Genomic DNA, 15,381 nt, shown 5'->3' with positions numbered 1-15,381 from the left:
TGAATTGTTAAAATACACTTTTTTCACATTTTCAGGCAGTGGTGTGCCGTGGGATTTTTTTCGATGAAAGAAATGTGCCTTGGCTGGAAAAAGATTGAAAAACACTGGTCTAATTGATAACCCTGACATGCGGTATGTGTATGTGGGTACCAGCATGTTTAAAATATGAAAACAGTGATTCTACTTAACATATTTGACTACTATATTTACTTAAATACATGTACTTTCTGCTTGGCTCTCGACGAAGGCGGACGCTTTTTTGCCCTGCTCCTGCTCCTGCCCCCCCCCCTCCCTCCTTGCTCGCCACTCAGTCTATGTGCTGTCCTTGTGCTGTCTTCTCCTAGCCTCCGCCGTATTTTTCACCCTAAAAAACAAACCATGGAATTGGTTGGCTGATCTCTTGATGCAATCGACAAGATTTTCTCGACGAGAAGAGCAGGCAGTGGGGAGCCTGCTTGCCCCTCGGGACATTTGCTGCTGGGCACACCCTCGATCCACGGAGGAAGCGGAGAATGGTGTGCCTGTCAATAACTGTCCGTTGAGGAGGAGGAAGACATCTACATTATCGGCCTTCTGATAGCAGGTATGCTGCAGTTTGGTGTTAGCAGTTTCCTGTTCTATCGCAAAATCCAACCGACAGGAGCAGCTTTATTGGAAGTGAAGAAGCTGCCGGTCATTCTCGATGGTCTAGCGCGAATGTCCAACACTCAGACTCAAGCGGTGACTGAGCTCGGCCGCAATTGCGGTTCTGGAGCGTTTCCGTACGATCAACAACAACAGGGAGAAGTGGAATTCTCGCTTCGAAAGGGAATTGAGGATTTGGCTGATCGGCGCCAGTGAAGGGATACAGCCACGGACTCAAGGCCACCTGAAATTGTTGGCGGCCGTCCCTCCAAAACAAACAACACTATTTGGACCCCTTTCCCTTGGATGGAAGGTATGCACGGAAGCTAGCGCCCCCACCATCACCCCCTCCTTCTCGGCCATGGACTGATAAGTCAGGACTGTCTTCATGAGCAGACCTTGACGAAGCAGCTGCGGCCTGTTCACGCATACACATACACAACCAGACAATTACACGCGCATACACATCCTCATCCTCACCGTCTTCATCGCTCCTCTTCTTTTCCACCGCGACGTGGAATGATCAGCGGAGCGCACATCGGCCGTGCAGCTGGTCGGTCGGGCCGCGTCGCGGTCACTCCCCTCCCCCTTTCCCATTTATCCTCCCCCTCATTACATGTTATGTCTTGTGACTTGTTGTAACTGTCATGAGCTTATTTATGTGCTAGGGTCTTTAAAATGAAGGATATCTTAAAGGGACAAATTAAGGATATCTTAAATATTTAATTATAAAATATGATACAATCATTAACATTCATCAGCACTGTCCCCTGAGACAGGCAAAGAGACTTGTGATGGTGGTGTCGAAGGCGGCTCTCATTTTCCGCTCTGACGGTGTAGCCGCCGTTAACCTCCGGCTAGCTCCTGCTGACGTGTTTATGAGAAGACAATCCATCGGTTTTGATGAGGAGGAGGCAAACAGAAACGGGCTGCTGCTTTCGGTGAAGCCCAAGACCAATCTCTCTCTCTCTCTCTCTCTCTCTCTCTCTCACTCTCTGTGGTTGGTTAAAGCCGCAAGAGGCCCAACTACCTCAGTTGCGAGAGCGTTAGTCTGAAGATCTAAAGGTCCCTGGTTTTAGGGCATGTAAGACCCTTTGTTTCGACATGTAAAGCACAGAATTCATTTCTTTGTTGCGATTACTGTACTACGATGTGTCCTCTGACTCGCTGTTGTGATTTTGGCCAATAAGATCCCATTAATTGACTGGTGAAAAAGGCTTAGTTAATGCCAGAAAAACCGATATAGCTCAGTTAGGAGAGCGTTAGACTGAAGATCTTACGGTCACTGGTGCAACCCCGCTTTTCGGCATGTAAGGCACAGAAACGTTTTCTTTCATGCAATTCCTGTCCTTTTACTGACTGTTATGATTTTGGCCGATCAGGTCCCATTAATTGACTGGTTAAGAGGGCCTAGTTCAAGCTGTAAAGGGCTGAAATAGCTCAGTTGGGAGAACATTAGACGAAAGATCTAAAGGTCCCTGGTTCAACCCTGGTTTTAGGCATGTAAGACACAGAAATCAACTCAAGAACAACTTTGTCAAATGTGCTGTATATGCAACATACAGCACAGATGAAATTTCTTGAATCCTTTTATTTGTTGCAATTACTGTACTACGATGTGTCCTGTGATTCGTCGTTGTGATTTTGGCCGATAAGATCCCATCAATTGACTGGTGAAAAGGGCTGAAGAAACTCCACAAGAGGGTGAAATAACTCAGTTGGGAGAGCATTAGACTGAAACTTTCAGGGTCCCTGGTTCTATCCCAGATTTCGGCATGTCAGGCACACAATTCATTTCTTTGTTGCGATTTCTGAAAGATGATGTGTCCTGTGATTCGACGTTGATATTCTGGCCGATAAGATCCCATTTATCGACTGGTGAAAAGGGCTGAAGAAAGTCCACAAGAGGCCCAAATAGCTCAGTTGTTAGAGCGTCAGTCTGAAGATCTAAAGGTCCCTGGTTCAACCCGGGGTTTTGGCATGTAAGGCACAGAATTCATTTCTTTGTTGCGATTACTATCCTCGGATGTGTCCTCTGACTCACTGTTGTCATTTTGGCCCATAAGATCCCATTAAGTGACTGGTGAAAAGGGCTTAGTTAATGCCAGAAGAGGCCGATGTAGCTCAGTTGGGAGAGTGTTCCACTGAAGATCTTAAGTTTTCGGTTTCAACCCCGGTCTTTGGCATGTAAAGCACAGAAACTTTTTCTTTCATGCAATTACTGTACTTCAATGTGTCCTTTGGCTCACTGTTGTGATTTTTGCCAATAAGATCCCATTGATTGACTAGTTAAGTGGGCCTAGTTAAAGCTGGAAGAGGCTGAAATAGCTCAGTTGGGGGAGTAATACACTGAAGATCTAAAGGTGTCTGCTTCAAACCCGGGTTTCGTCATGTGAGGCACAGGAATTGATTCTTTGTTGCGATTACAGTACTACGATGTGTCCTGTGACTCGCTGTTGAGATTTTGGCCGATAAGATCCCATTAATCGACTGGTGAAAAGGCCGAAGTTAACGCACGAGAGGCTGAAATAGCTCAGTTGGGAGAGCGTGAGACTGAAGATCAGAAGGTCCCTGGGTCAAACTCGGGTTTTGGCATGTGAGGTACAGGAAGTGTTTTTGTTGCGATTACTGTACTACAATGTAACTCTGGCCAAAAAGATCCCATTGATTGACTGGTGAAAAGGTCTTCATTAACATAAATTTTTTATAACAAAATTGTGTTTTGGGGGTTAATCTCATGCTGTGTGGCAGTCAATGAGCATTGAGAATATTTAAAGTGGTTCTCACTTTCCAGTTATAAATAGAATCAGAAATGCAAATCATAAGAAATAAATAAATAAATAAGTAAGTAAGTAAACCTGAAGAAGGCGTGGACACTCTGTGATCATGGGAGCCAGGCCTTGAGTCGCAGATCTCATTCAAATCCTTCTGATCTGGTCGGCCACTGCCATACGTTCTCCGGATGGACCTTCACCGTCTTCTGAAGACAACAGTGAACATCAATCAGTTCATGATCAACAATCCACCCAGTGTGTGCTGAACAAGTCCTACACCCAATACCTTTTGTTGCTGCAGTATATTATAAATCTTGCATATTGGACTGCACAGCAACAACATACCTTGGCAAGAGCGTGTTGCTCTTGGTTCGGCTGAGGTGGAAGAGGGACGGCGCCAGGCACACGGCGAGGTTGGCGGCCGTCATCTGGTTTTCGTCAACCTGTGCAGCCACATCGCGCAGGAAATAGAGCAGCGTCTGCAACGCCTGGCGGTTTTCGTCCGCCATCTACAAGATGGCTGCCTGCATCGCCTTCAAACACTGCTCCTTGGGTACGTCTGGGGTGTGAGTAGACAAAATATTGAGACGTTATGGTAAAATCTATTGTGATGAATTCTGAACTCATTCAAGTATTGACACAATGACATCCTGGCAGAATGCATTATTCCCTCAAACTATTACTACTGAATAATCTCTCAGCATGAACCATCCGAAAATCCACAAAGGTATTTTAGCAGAAGGCCTGGCTACCTACACTGGTAGATGTGCAGGCAGGTTTCTCCCAGCTTGTTACTCAGTCAGGGGCTCCAGAAAGTCCCAGAAGAACTGCTTGACCATGTCGGCCACATCATAGGCCGACTGCTCCTTGTAGTCCACGCCATCCGGAGAGGTATTGCACCGATGACACAGCGCTTGGATGCGAGACTTTGCAGTAGACTTGCGGAACAGGCCCACCTGGAGGGAAACCCGTACAAGATGAGAAGACAGTGAAGTGTTCCATGAGAACTCCATATTTGGTCAAATGTTGTCTTTTGTGGCAAAATCCTGTGTTTTATTTGTATCTTTAAGATCTGCTTGCCACAAGTACCTGGTCCAGACAATGGTGCGTGAGGTGAGCAAGAGCCTGCTGAAGGCAAAGGGGCAGCGGGAAGCCGCAACGTCGTATGTGCATGACGAGCAGGACCCCAAACACACTCTTCAATTGTGATAGTTTTATACACAAGGAAAATGTTGATCGCAATCAACATTTCAAAGAATTTGTTTCTGAGGCACCCATGACAAAATTACCCTTTCATGGCCACTCCAAAACAAAATGGCTGCCTTTCTGTGCTTGCCATGCTGCAAAACAAAACTGGCTTTTAGGGCTGAATTAAAAATGCAAAAACAGGTTGGGTGGACCTGAAAAAATTGATCCGAAAATGGGCCGCAAAAGGCAAGTCAGTAGCGAGCAGACGCTCTTGTACCCACCAGGTCCAACCATGCTTGTTGGACATGGAGTTTTCTCCATAATGGCAGTGAGGCCTAGCACGGAGAAGTTGTGCAGCAGACTGAGCTGCATGGCTGACTGGCTGCGAATGTGAAGTGACGAAGACGGCTGGTTGAGATGGTGAGACGTCCTGAAACTGGGCCAGCGCACCCTGCAAAGGGTAAGCGGCTCAGATCATGGATGGAAAAATTATCTTGATTCTACTATGACCTGCCCTGCAATGCAAACGAGTTTGGCACCCCTCGTCGTAATGTATTTCTTACCGCGATCTTGTCAAGGAGGCCCCAACACCGGAATCCCTTTTGTCCCGACTGGTCCAGATGGTGTCTGTATAATTCTGGGAGAGGGGTGTGGTTCTGCCCTCACCATCTTCACCATCCTCGCTGTCCGCGGCTTTGCACCGCGGCTCCAGTGATCCACGATCTGCTGCAGGCCACTGACATGCTGGATCATGTCATCCAAGTGCGGGAACAGGTTGTCCTCTTTCTCCAAGTCGAGGATGTCTCCCGTGCTGGCGTATAGGTGGGAACCAGGGACATTGTCGGATATGCTCACCTGGCTGCCCCTCGGAGCTCTCGGGCATGGGGCTTAGACAGTGGACAGCAAGACCAAATGTCGTCCAGGTTCTTGCTTTACAATACTGTATTGTATACTGCAGTTTTTTGGGAATATATTGTTGCACTTTGTTGCATGTGTTGTCACAGATGTATGTTGGACTTTCATACAGGACATACAGTTTACCATAGTTGTTTCACTGTTCTCATTTTTAAAAAAGTATGTTAATACTTTAATGTTTTGTTCTGTTGATGTTTGGTATGAACTGTCAACATTTGCAGTTTTTTATTTGTACCGTATCTTGTGCTGACCCGGCCCGCCTGTCAAATTTTAGAAATCAATGTGGCCTCCTGAGCCAAAATGTTTGCCCACCCCTGATCTATATACACACACATGCACGCACGCACGCACGCACACCCACACACACACACACACACACACAGATCTCTTCTTTTACTTTTTATTACGACTTCAAATGTAATGTCTTAACAAACTGATCGAACCCAAACTATGGATTGGGCCTGAAGATCTGAACGGGAGATGTTACTCAGCCACTTTGATTGGCGTTTTAGTTTTTTTTCTGTCTCTGGGCCCTGGTGGATAATTATCTTCGTAATCCGAAAAAAACATCAGTCTTTTTCTCTCTTGGCATTGTGTTAGAATAGAAAATACAATGTTGTCATGTTTTAAAGTTTCATCTAGTTACATGCTTGATTGACCTCAAAGTGCTTGGGTTCAGAACATTTTGCACACATTAGAAGCACAGAGAATCAGAGGTCAATTTGAGGTCAAAGGACCCGAGCGCATGGTACCTGACCATGCGCTCCCCATCTCAGAGAGAAAGATTTAACCCTCACTCGTAGACACGCTGGCGCCTGTTAACCGACAACTTGGAAAGGAAGATTTAACTGTGGACAGAAGGGAGTGCTTGTACGCTCCATCATGAGAAAGGGTCACGAGCCAGGTCACGACATATCAATTCAGGCAGACACCGCTCGTTAAAATGTCGATGTTTCTGTTGGTTTATGGATGTTGGTGCTGGTACCAAGAGAATGCTTTGTCTGAGGGGCGACCCAATGAGGCCGTCCAGGGGTGCGGCATGTTAATGAAGATGGAGTGTTTTTCATCTTCTGCCCTTCTATTTCTTGTAATTTGCATATACAGTCAATAAAAGGGGCCGGCAGAGGTTGCAAAGGTCGGGTGTCAGTGGGAAGCGCCCACGGAGTGGCTTCGTAGAAAACTGCACCTCCTGCCGGCAGAGAAAGACAATCAGTTCCTGTGTTCGAGCCTTTGTCGACCATCCGAGCGAACATCTCTGACACATTGTTATAACATGGGGAGTGTAGATCTGCTTATTATTGTTTTGGTAATGTCCCTATTACACAGTCATTGTGACCTGCTGTCATACCACTCGTCCACAAGGTGTCGCGAGAGTTCTCTGGTTGATTTGCTACACGAGTAAGCCTGTCACACGTTCTTGGTGCTGCTGAAGTAAAATCACTTATGAGCACATAAACGGAATGGTTTCTTTCTATCAACACTACATGGTGTCAGAAGTGGGATTCTACAAAAAGTCTGCAGGGTCCATGGGGACAGTCTGTGCTGGTGGTGAGCAAAAAGGACAAGATTTTACCTCAGTGAAAAGGCAGGAATGGCGGACGGATTTCCGCGGCCTGATCCTTTCATCTTCGACAGGAATTTCGCTGAAAACTGGCATAAGTTCGAGCAAGAATATGATATATTCATAGCCGCAGCACACAAAATGCCAATACAAAGGCCTACATACTCCTCAATCTGGCGGGAACGGAGGCCATTGAAAGAGAGAGATCGTTCACATATGCCCCAGCAGTTGTGTCAGACCAAGGCGTGGAAATAACTGCAGCGGAGTCAAGGGAAGATCCGACATGTTTGAAAAGAAAGTTCAAGGAAATATGCAACCCAGAAACAAATATAATGGAGAGGCAGAGTTTCAACGCGAGACAACAAAAGCCATGGGAAACGATTGAAGCTTATGTGAGTGCATTACGCGACATGGCAAAAACGTGCAATTTTGGAGCATTACAAGATGAGCTAATCCGGGACCGATTAGTGTGTGGAATTAACAGTGATAGCATCAGACGTTTACTTCTCAAAGAAACTGAGCTGACACTTGCCAAAGCAGTGCGCATTTGTCAGATAAACGAGCTCACTGACCAACACAGCAAAGCACTAGCTGCTCCAAAACACGTGGCAACAACAAGTGGAAACGATGCATAGATTTAGTTAAATTATACATTCATATTATAAGCATGACGTCTCTTTCTCCATTTGAAATATTGTTTGGGGGACCATACAAATTGCTGATATTTTCTACGCAATGGGAACTGGATAATGGAGCTAATTTGGCAGATTTTTTGTGTGTGAAAATTTAGAAAAAAGAAATGAATTGAGTTTGCCGGAGAACAATTGTGCTTCTTCACAGAACGAGTTTTGATTCGAAGCATGAAAAAGAACCATTGGAACTCTCCGAGGTGTTGCTGACGACACCGGTTGCCGTGAAGATAGCGGAAGGAGGGATTTGGACACACCTTTCGCGTTGTAAAAAGGTCATCTCAATAGAAACATCCACTGAGCAAGGTGAGCGAGGGCTAGTGACGTGATGGGCGCAGTATTTTAGTAACTGGGAACATCAAACGGCCGGCGGAAAATGTTTCAAGGCACCGACCTCATTTAGGGTGTGTTTCTGTCAACATGCCAGAATATCGATGGTTACGTGTCCCCATTTCTTGTTATATGGCCACACTGACAACTGCACTGATCTTCCACTTTTTCTGGTATTTGTGTTGTCCTTGAGCACACAAAGGTTTTTGTTCTACACTTTGCTAATTGATCTGAACCATGGGTGTCAATCTCATTTTTGTTGCGGGCCACTTTGGGGTTACATCTTCCTTTGGCTGGCCGGTAGGACAGGGGAACTGAGCTAATGTTTAAATGTTATTACTTGTCCACAGCAAATTGATGGATTACCAATTTTGAAACCAGTTATATCAACAATAATAGTTTGTTCAATTATTGTTTGAGTGAGTGTTAACAAAGTAGCAAAATGATCACAAAATCTCAACATTATTTATTTTACGTAACAATTTGATATTTCGGAACAAATTTTGGCAAGGATTATGGAAGGAGATACGCATGATTTGCTCTCGCGGGCCACATAAAATCTCGCTGTTTTTCTTCATCGTTTCAGCCCCTGACTCTTGATGCCTTTATGGTGACATGTCCAGCTAACCAAAAATAAACTTCTGCCAATTTTCAATTGAAGCATAATGGAACAAACTAATAGGGAAAGAAAGAGAGATGGGTGGCGGGGCACTGAAGATACTGATGAAAGGTTCGCGCGTGAGATCAATATTTTTTCACGCAAATAAGATTACATTAATTTTTATATTACATACATTTATTTAACATATTTTCTAAGCCTTTTTTGGAAATGATATACTGTTAATATTATTAAAATTCCAATTATAGTTTTTTATGAGATTTTTTTTTTTTTTGGTGGTCCCCACCAGGCTGTTGGTGCCCAACACGCATTGTGTGATCAGCGTATGCCGAGCACCGTGCCTGGTCGTTGCTCATCCATGAGCCACAGCTGCAGTCCAGCGTGAGCTGCACCCTCTGTGGTGTGGATGTCCCGTTCCGGCTGGTGAACCGTCTTGCCGCTGATTCTTGTCAGAAAAAGGCAACAAAAGCGGTCAGATATGAGTGGAATGTGGCAGTGACCTCACATGTTGATTACGCATGACCCGACCAAGGCTTGGTATCAACAACCACCATTTTACTGTACATGAATAAATACATTGAGACCTGGAACACAACGTGCACTTGCTGCCTTAAAAATGCATTTAGAAAAATCTGAGCTGGGACGATATTTCCAAACTCGAATGAAGATCCAAATCTCACCGAACAAGCATTTTTTTCATCACTTTTCACTTCACTATATGACAAACATTGTCTCTCGAGAAGATTGACAAGGAAGTATCAAGGCTTGAATAAGCCATGGAGGACAGGGGACATCGATAGTGCATGTAAGAGGGAAAACTTGCCATTCAAACATTTTCTAAAGCACAAAAGCTGCTGAATCGAATGAGAAGAGAAATAAAAATTAATTTGGAAATATTGGAACAAGCAAAAGACAACATTAGCATACATTGTTAGAACACAACAGGAGTCACAACGCACAAGAAATTTGAAATTGTAGAATAAACAATGGCTTGAAGAAAAATGATATATCCAGAATATTTTAGGATAAAAATGTTTTTGACTGATAAAATACTCTATCATCAATGAATGTAATGACGATTTTAACCACGGTGGTAGCGATCGAGTGATAGAAATTCCAGGGTCAAGAAATAAATATGGAATAGATAAATACAGTACAGTAATCCCTCGTTTATCGCGGTTACTTGGGACCAAAACCACTGCGATAAACGAAAATCCGCGAAGTAGCGACCAAAATATAAAAAATGTACAGTACATATATAAATTGCCCCAGTGGGCCTTTGCGCGCTCTAACACACACACACACACACACACACACACACACACACACACACACACACACACACACACACAGGCCAGCGATCCAGCTCGCGCAGCAGACGTGTTTAGGATTAGTGAATTAAGGTTGTTTAGACAATTAAGGATGGAGAGACCTGCTTTTGTTCTTAGAAGTCTCTCTCTCTCTCTCTCCCACACACACACACACAGGCCAGCGATCCAGCTCGCGCAGCAGACATGTGTATGATTAGTCAATTAAGACAATTAAGGATGAAAGAGACCTGCTTATGTACTTATAAGCCTCCTCGCTCTCTCTCTTTCTCTCATCAACACACATACACTCACCTGCGCGCCCATGCGTGCACGCGCGCACACACACGTGCCCCACGTGGACCTTCCGCGCTTGAGCAGAGTGCGCACACACTCACACGCATAGTAAACAACCCTCAGACACAGATTTTTGCGGACTTCAAAAAAAATGTTATTAATGTTTGAAAAAATCCACGATGCACCTAAGCCGTGATAAACGAAGCGTAAAATAGCAAGGGATCAATGTAATCCCTCACTTTTTGTGTTTAATAGGTAAATAAATAATGCAATACTGGAGTTTCCATATTCATTTGACAAAATAAATTAATGCATGAAGAGAATAGCAATAAGTGCATATCACGTTGTGCTACGTTAAGTCAAATAAATTAATGTCATGAGAATTAAAGACATCGAAATTTTCACTCATTTTTTCGTTTTCCGGTGGCACGGTAGTGTAATGGGAATTTCACATTCCACCAGGGCAAAAAAATATATAAGTAACTGTTCTTACCTTTGAATGCTCACAAGTTATTTTGCAGATCAGCAAACTTGCCTCCTAATGCACCAGTGTGCAGTCTGTGGAGTTGCTCAAAATGCTGATTGTGCCGACCCTCACCACCTCCCAACAAGATAAAACGAGAGCACAAGACGCAGGGGGGATGCTCCCTTGACAGATCTGTGAACAGTGTCCCTCCACATTTTTTTTCTTTCTTAATTAGATCTCATCATTTTTTATAAATACTTTCATTGTCTTGGTTTGCCTGGACAAGACAGTGGGCGACTGGTTAGCATGTCAACCTCACAGTGCGGGGGTGAAAGGTTCGATTCCGGCCCAATGTGTGTAGAGTTTGCATGTTCTCCCCCTGCCTGCGTGGGTTTTCTCTGGGTGCTCCAGTTTCTCCCCACATTCCCAAAACATGCGGTGCAGGTTAATGAAGCACTCTAAATCAGGGTTGGGCAAACTTTTGGGCTCGGGGGCCACATTGATTCCTAAAGTTTGACAGGTGGGCCGGGTCAGCGCAACATACGGTGCATATAAAAAACTGCACATGTTGACAGTCCATACCAAACACTAACAGAGCAAAAGCATTTAAGTATTAACATACTTTTTTCAAATGTCCTGCATATACTGTATGTCCTGCATGAACGTCCAATTATGTTCACAATATACATGTCTGACAACACAAGCAACAAAGTGCAACAATATATTGCCCAAAAACTGTTTATAACACAAAAACTGCAGCATACAGTACATGTATATAATAAAATAGAAAATAAAACTAATTTAGGACTATTTGCTACAAAAAGAGGCAAGTATGAGTCCTGGTGGCTTTCGTTTCCACTCACTCACTACATTTAACTTAAAAAGGTTTCTCACCAGTGTGGATTCTTTTGAGATAAATTAAGGTTTGCTTCTGAGAGAATCTTTGGCCACAATCTGAACAGGCAAAAGGTTTCTCACCAGTGTGGGTTCTTACATGCTTTGTTAAGGTTGCCTTCAAAGAGAATTTTTGGCCACAATCTGAACAGGAAAAAGGTTTCTCGCCAGTGTGTGTTCTGGTGTGTGTTTTTAAGCTTTTCTTCCAAGAGAATGTTTGGCCACAAACTAGGCAAGAAAAAGGTTTCTCACCAGTGTGGATTCTTTTGTGATAATTTAAGGTTTGCTTCTGAGAGAATCTTTGGCCACAATCTAAACAGGCAAAAGGTTTCTCTCCAGTGTGTGTACTTGTGTACCTTTTTAAGTGTACCTTCGGAGAGAATCTTTGGCCACAATCTGAACAGGCAAAAGGTTTCTCACCAGTGTGGGTTCTTGTGTGCCTTTTTAAAATTTCCATCCTTGTGAATCTTTGGCCACAATCTAAACAGGCAAACGGTTTCTCACCAGTGTGAGTTCTTACATGCTTTAAGGTTGCCTTCTGAGAGAATCTTTGACCACAAACTGTGCAGGAAAAAGGTTTCTCGCCAGTGTGTGTTCTTGTGTGCCTTTTTAAAATTCCCGTCCTTGTGAATCTTTGGCCACAATCTAAACAGGCAAACGGTTTCTCACCAGTGTGAGTTCTTACGTGCTTTGTTAAGTTTGCCTTCGAGAGAATCTTTGACCACAAACTGTGCAGGAAAATGGTTTCATGCCAGTGTGAATTCTCGTATGTATTTTTAAGTTTCCCTTATGAGAGAATCGTTGGCCACAATCTGAACAGGCAAAAGAGTTCTCACCAGTGTGGGTTCTCACGTGTCTTTTCAAATCACTCTGAGAAGAAAACATCTTCCCACACCGAGAACAGTTCCAGGGTTTGTTGTCAGTGTGACATGTCAGATCACCATCAGACTCTTCATCCTCCTCCTCATCATTATTAACATCATTCTCAACATTTGATGACATGTCACTGTCTTTTGTGCAAGGGTGCTCTGGCTCCTCTTCTTTTTTAATGTGTAGGAGCTGCTCCTCCTCTTCCTCCTTTAAGTGGGAGACTTCTTTGTTCTCTTCCTCCTTCAAGTGAGAGGGCTCTGCAACCAGCCGCTCAGGACAAGCATCTTTGCTGATGTCTGCAAGACACAAGGAGACAAACACACTTGGAATTCTGCAACTCAGAGAGCAAGATGAGTTCAGATTTACTCAATATGAGATATTAAAAGCATCACATGTTAGTGGTGAATTTTATATTGTAATTTGGATTATTTTTAATCTACAGTGGTGGTTTGTTAAATTATTTTTTTTATCCTTGGTTATTTGTGAAAAGACTTGGACAGAGTGTGACATTGCACATTTTTGAGTGGTGGAAAAGTCCAGAGCACAAATTCTACCTCGTGCTTTTCATCTTTCGCGCGGCGTTTGTGAACCGCGAAAAAAGCGATTATTCAGTGATCCCTTGCGATAGGCTTCAGTACATCATGTTTTTTTTTTCCAAACTACTGTATTCAGAAAAAAAAGGCCGAACGACTGAGTTTTTGTCCATGCTTGGACTGTATCAGCAACAAGCACTCATTCAAGGCGCATGATTGGTTTTTGGTGCAATGTCCACCAATGACAGCACGAGTGGATTTATCCCGTGAGCTGATTGGTTGCGCATCCTCACAGCCCCACCCAGCGTGATGAGAAACTCTGGAAGTCTTGTGTCACGTCACATCACGCTGTTGATTCTCTGGCATACTGTCTCTTCTATTTGATCCGTGCGCAGCCGTGTGTGTGTGTGTGTGTGTGTGTGTGTGCGCGCGCGTGTGTATATATATTCAAATATCACACACACGCACACACAGTGATCCCTCGTTTATCAGGGTTCATGGGGACCAGAACCCCCTGCGAAAGAGGAAAATCCGCGATGTATGTATATAACCCTCCCATGGATGTATGTACATGTGTTTGCGTATATATAATATTTATAAGACCATATTTAATGGTATACGTGCATGTAGAAGTAAATGTTTGTGGTAATTAACATTACTTAATGCTGTATACTGATATATACATACATATATAAGATTTACTGTATAAATTAGTGTTACTGAGCAATGTACAAAAGCTCCGAGTCATTCGGCATTTTTTTCTGAATACAGTACTTTGGAAACAAAAAAACGCGATGCAACGAGGCCACGATAATCAAAGTGCGAAATAGCAAGGATCACTGTACTTGGATCACACAGTTGCAGAGCAGCAACTCTTCGGTGCTCGAGGATGCTCTTGTCTCGTTTTTTTTTTTTTTTTTACTTTACTCAGCTCTGTCGTGGGCCTCATACCTTGTTTTCTCTTGAGTTTATTTAATCCAACACTATATGTAGATTTTGCTCGTCATGTCTCTGAAGTTATGTTGGCAGTGCAGCTCAGACATGAATTAGGAGGCCGATGATGGGCAAGCTGCTTGGCAAATGTATAATAAATAAATAACTTCTTGCTTGGCTCTCGACGAAGGCGGACGCTTTTGCTTTCTGCTCCCCCCACCCCCACCCTTCCCTGCTCGCCACTCAGTCCATGTGCTGTCTTTGTCTGACTTTTCCTAGCCTCCTGTCGTATTTTCATCCTAAAAAAAACATGGAATTGGTTGGCTGGTCTCTCGATGCCATCGACAAAATTTTCTCGATGAGAAGAGCAGGCAGTGGGGAGCCTACTTGCCCCTCGGGGACTTTTGCTGCTGGGTACACCCTAGATCCTTGGAGGAAGCGGAGAATGGTGTGCTTGTCAACACTGTCCGTTGAGGATGTGGACGACGTCTACATTATCGGCCTTCCGATAACAGGTATGCTGCTGTTTGGTGTTAGCAGTTTCCTGATCTATCGCAAAATTCAACCGACGGGAATCTGTTGGAAGTGAAGAGGCTGCCGGTCTAAGGATGGCATTGTGCGGATGTCCAACACTCAGACTCAGACTGTGCTCAACCACAAACTGTTGCGGTTTTGGAGCGTCTCTGCAAGATGGTCAAGAACTTGGAGAAACTGTAATCCGTGCTCAAATATTGACTGAAATCACGGATTTGGCTGATCGACGCCACTCAAGAGACATAAGCCATGGACTCAAGGCTGTCTTAAATTCTTGGGCAGCCTGCTACCAAAACAACATCTGCTATCTCCACCTTCCCCTGATGAAAGTATGCACGGAAGCTAGTCCCCCACCATCACTCCCTCCTTCATACATTCCCTTGATTCACCGTCTTGATTGTTTATGTCTTGTGACCTGTTGTAACTGTCATATGCTTGTGCAGGAGTTTTTTGCCTAACTCAAATTATCCTCAAAATGAGGGTAGTTCGAGCGTGTTTTTTTTTCTCCCCCTCTCCCTCCCTTGTGGTTTCTTTCTGACTTCCGGGTTGAGTGAACGCTGGCGCGTTTTGGCTGCCGCTGCTCAACCCGTATTGTTTTGTGTTTTTTGTTATTGTAAAGTGTCCTTGGGTGTCTTGAAAGGCGCTTATAAATAAAATGTATTATTATTATTATTAAATAAAATAAATGAAAATTATGAAAGTAGCTAAACCACACATGTACAATGTAATATAGAAGTTCCTGCACTGTAAGGCACTTTTGATTATAAGGCACATGTTCAATAAATGGCTGCATATTTATGTGAAAAGATTCATATCCTGTGCGGACCTCTCGTCAGTCTCCCATTGG

The 15,381-nt window shown here is 43.9% G+C and overlaps 1 pseudogene; it reads right to left on the bottom strand.

The window, feature by feature from the left end:
• Nucleotides 1–2,107: 2,107 nt before the first annotated feature.
• The window catches only part of LOC147191271 (stAR-related lipid transfer protein 13-like), a 29,537-nt pseudogene continuing 16,263 nt past the window's right edge, over nt 2,108–15,381 (bottom strand).

Source organism: Hippocampus guttulatus, chromosome 18 (assembly GCF_054856545.1).
Source record: "Hippocampus guttulatus isolate MCC_2025c chromosome 18, RoL_Hgut_1.0, whole genome shotgun sequence".
NCBI lineage: Eukaryota > Metazoa > Chordata > Actinopteri > Syngnathiformes > Syngnathidae > Hippocampus > Hippocampus guttulatus.
The sequence above is the reverse complement of the archived record's forward strand: the minus strand, read 5'-3'. Positions and strand labels throughout refer to the sequence as shown.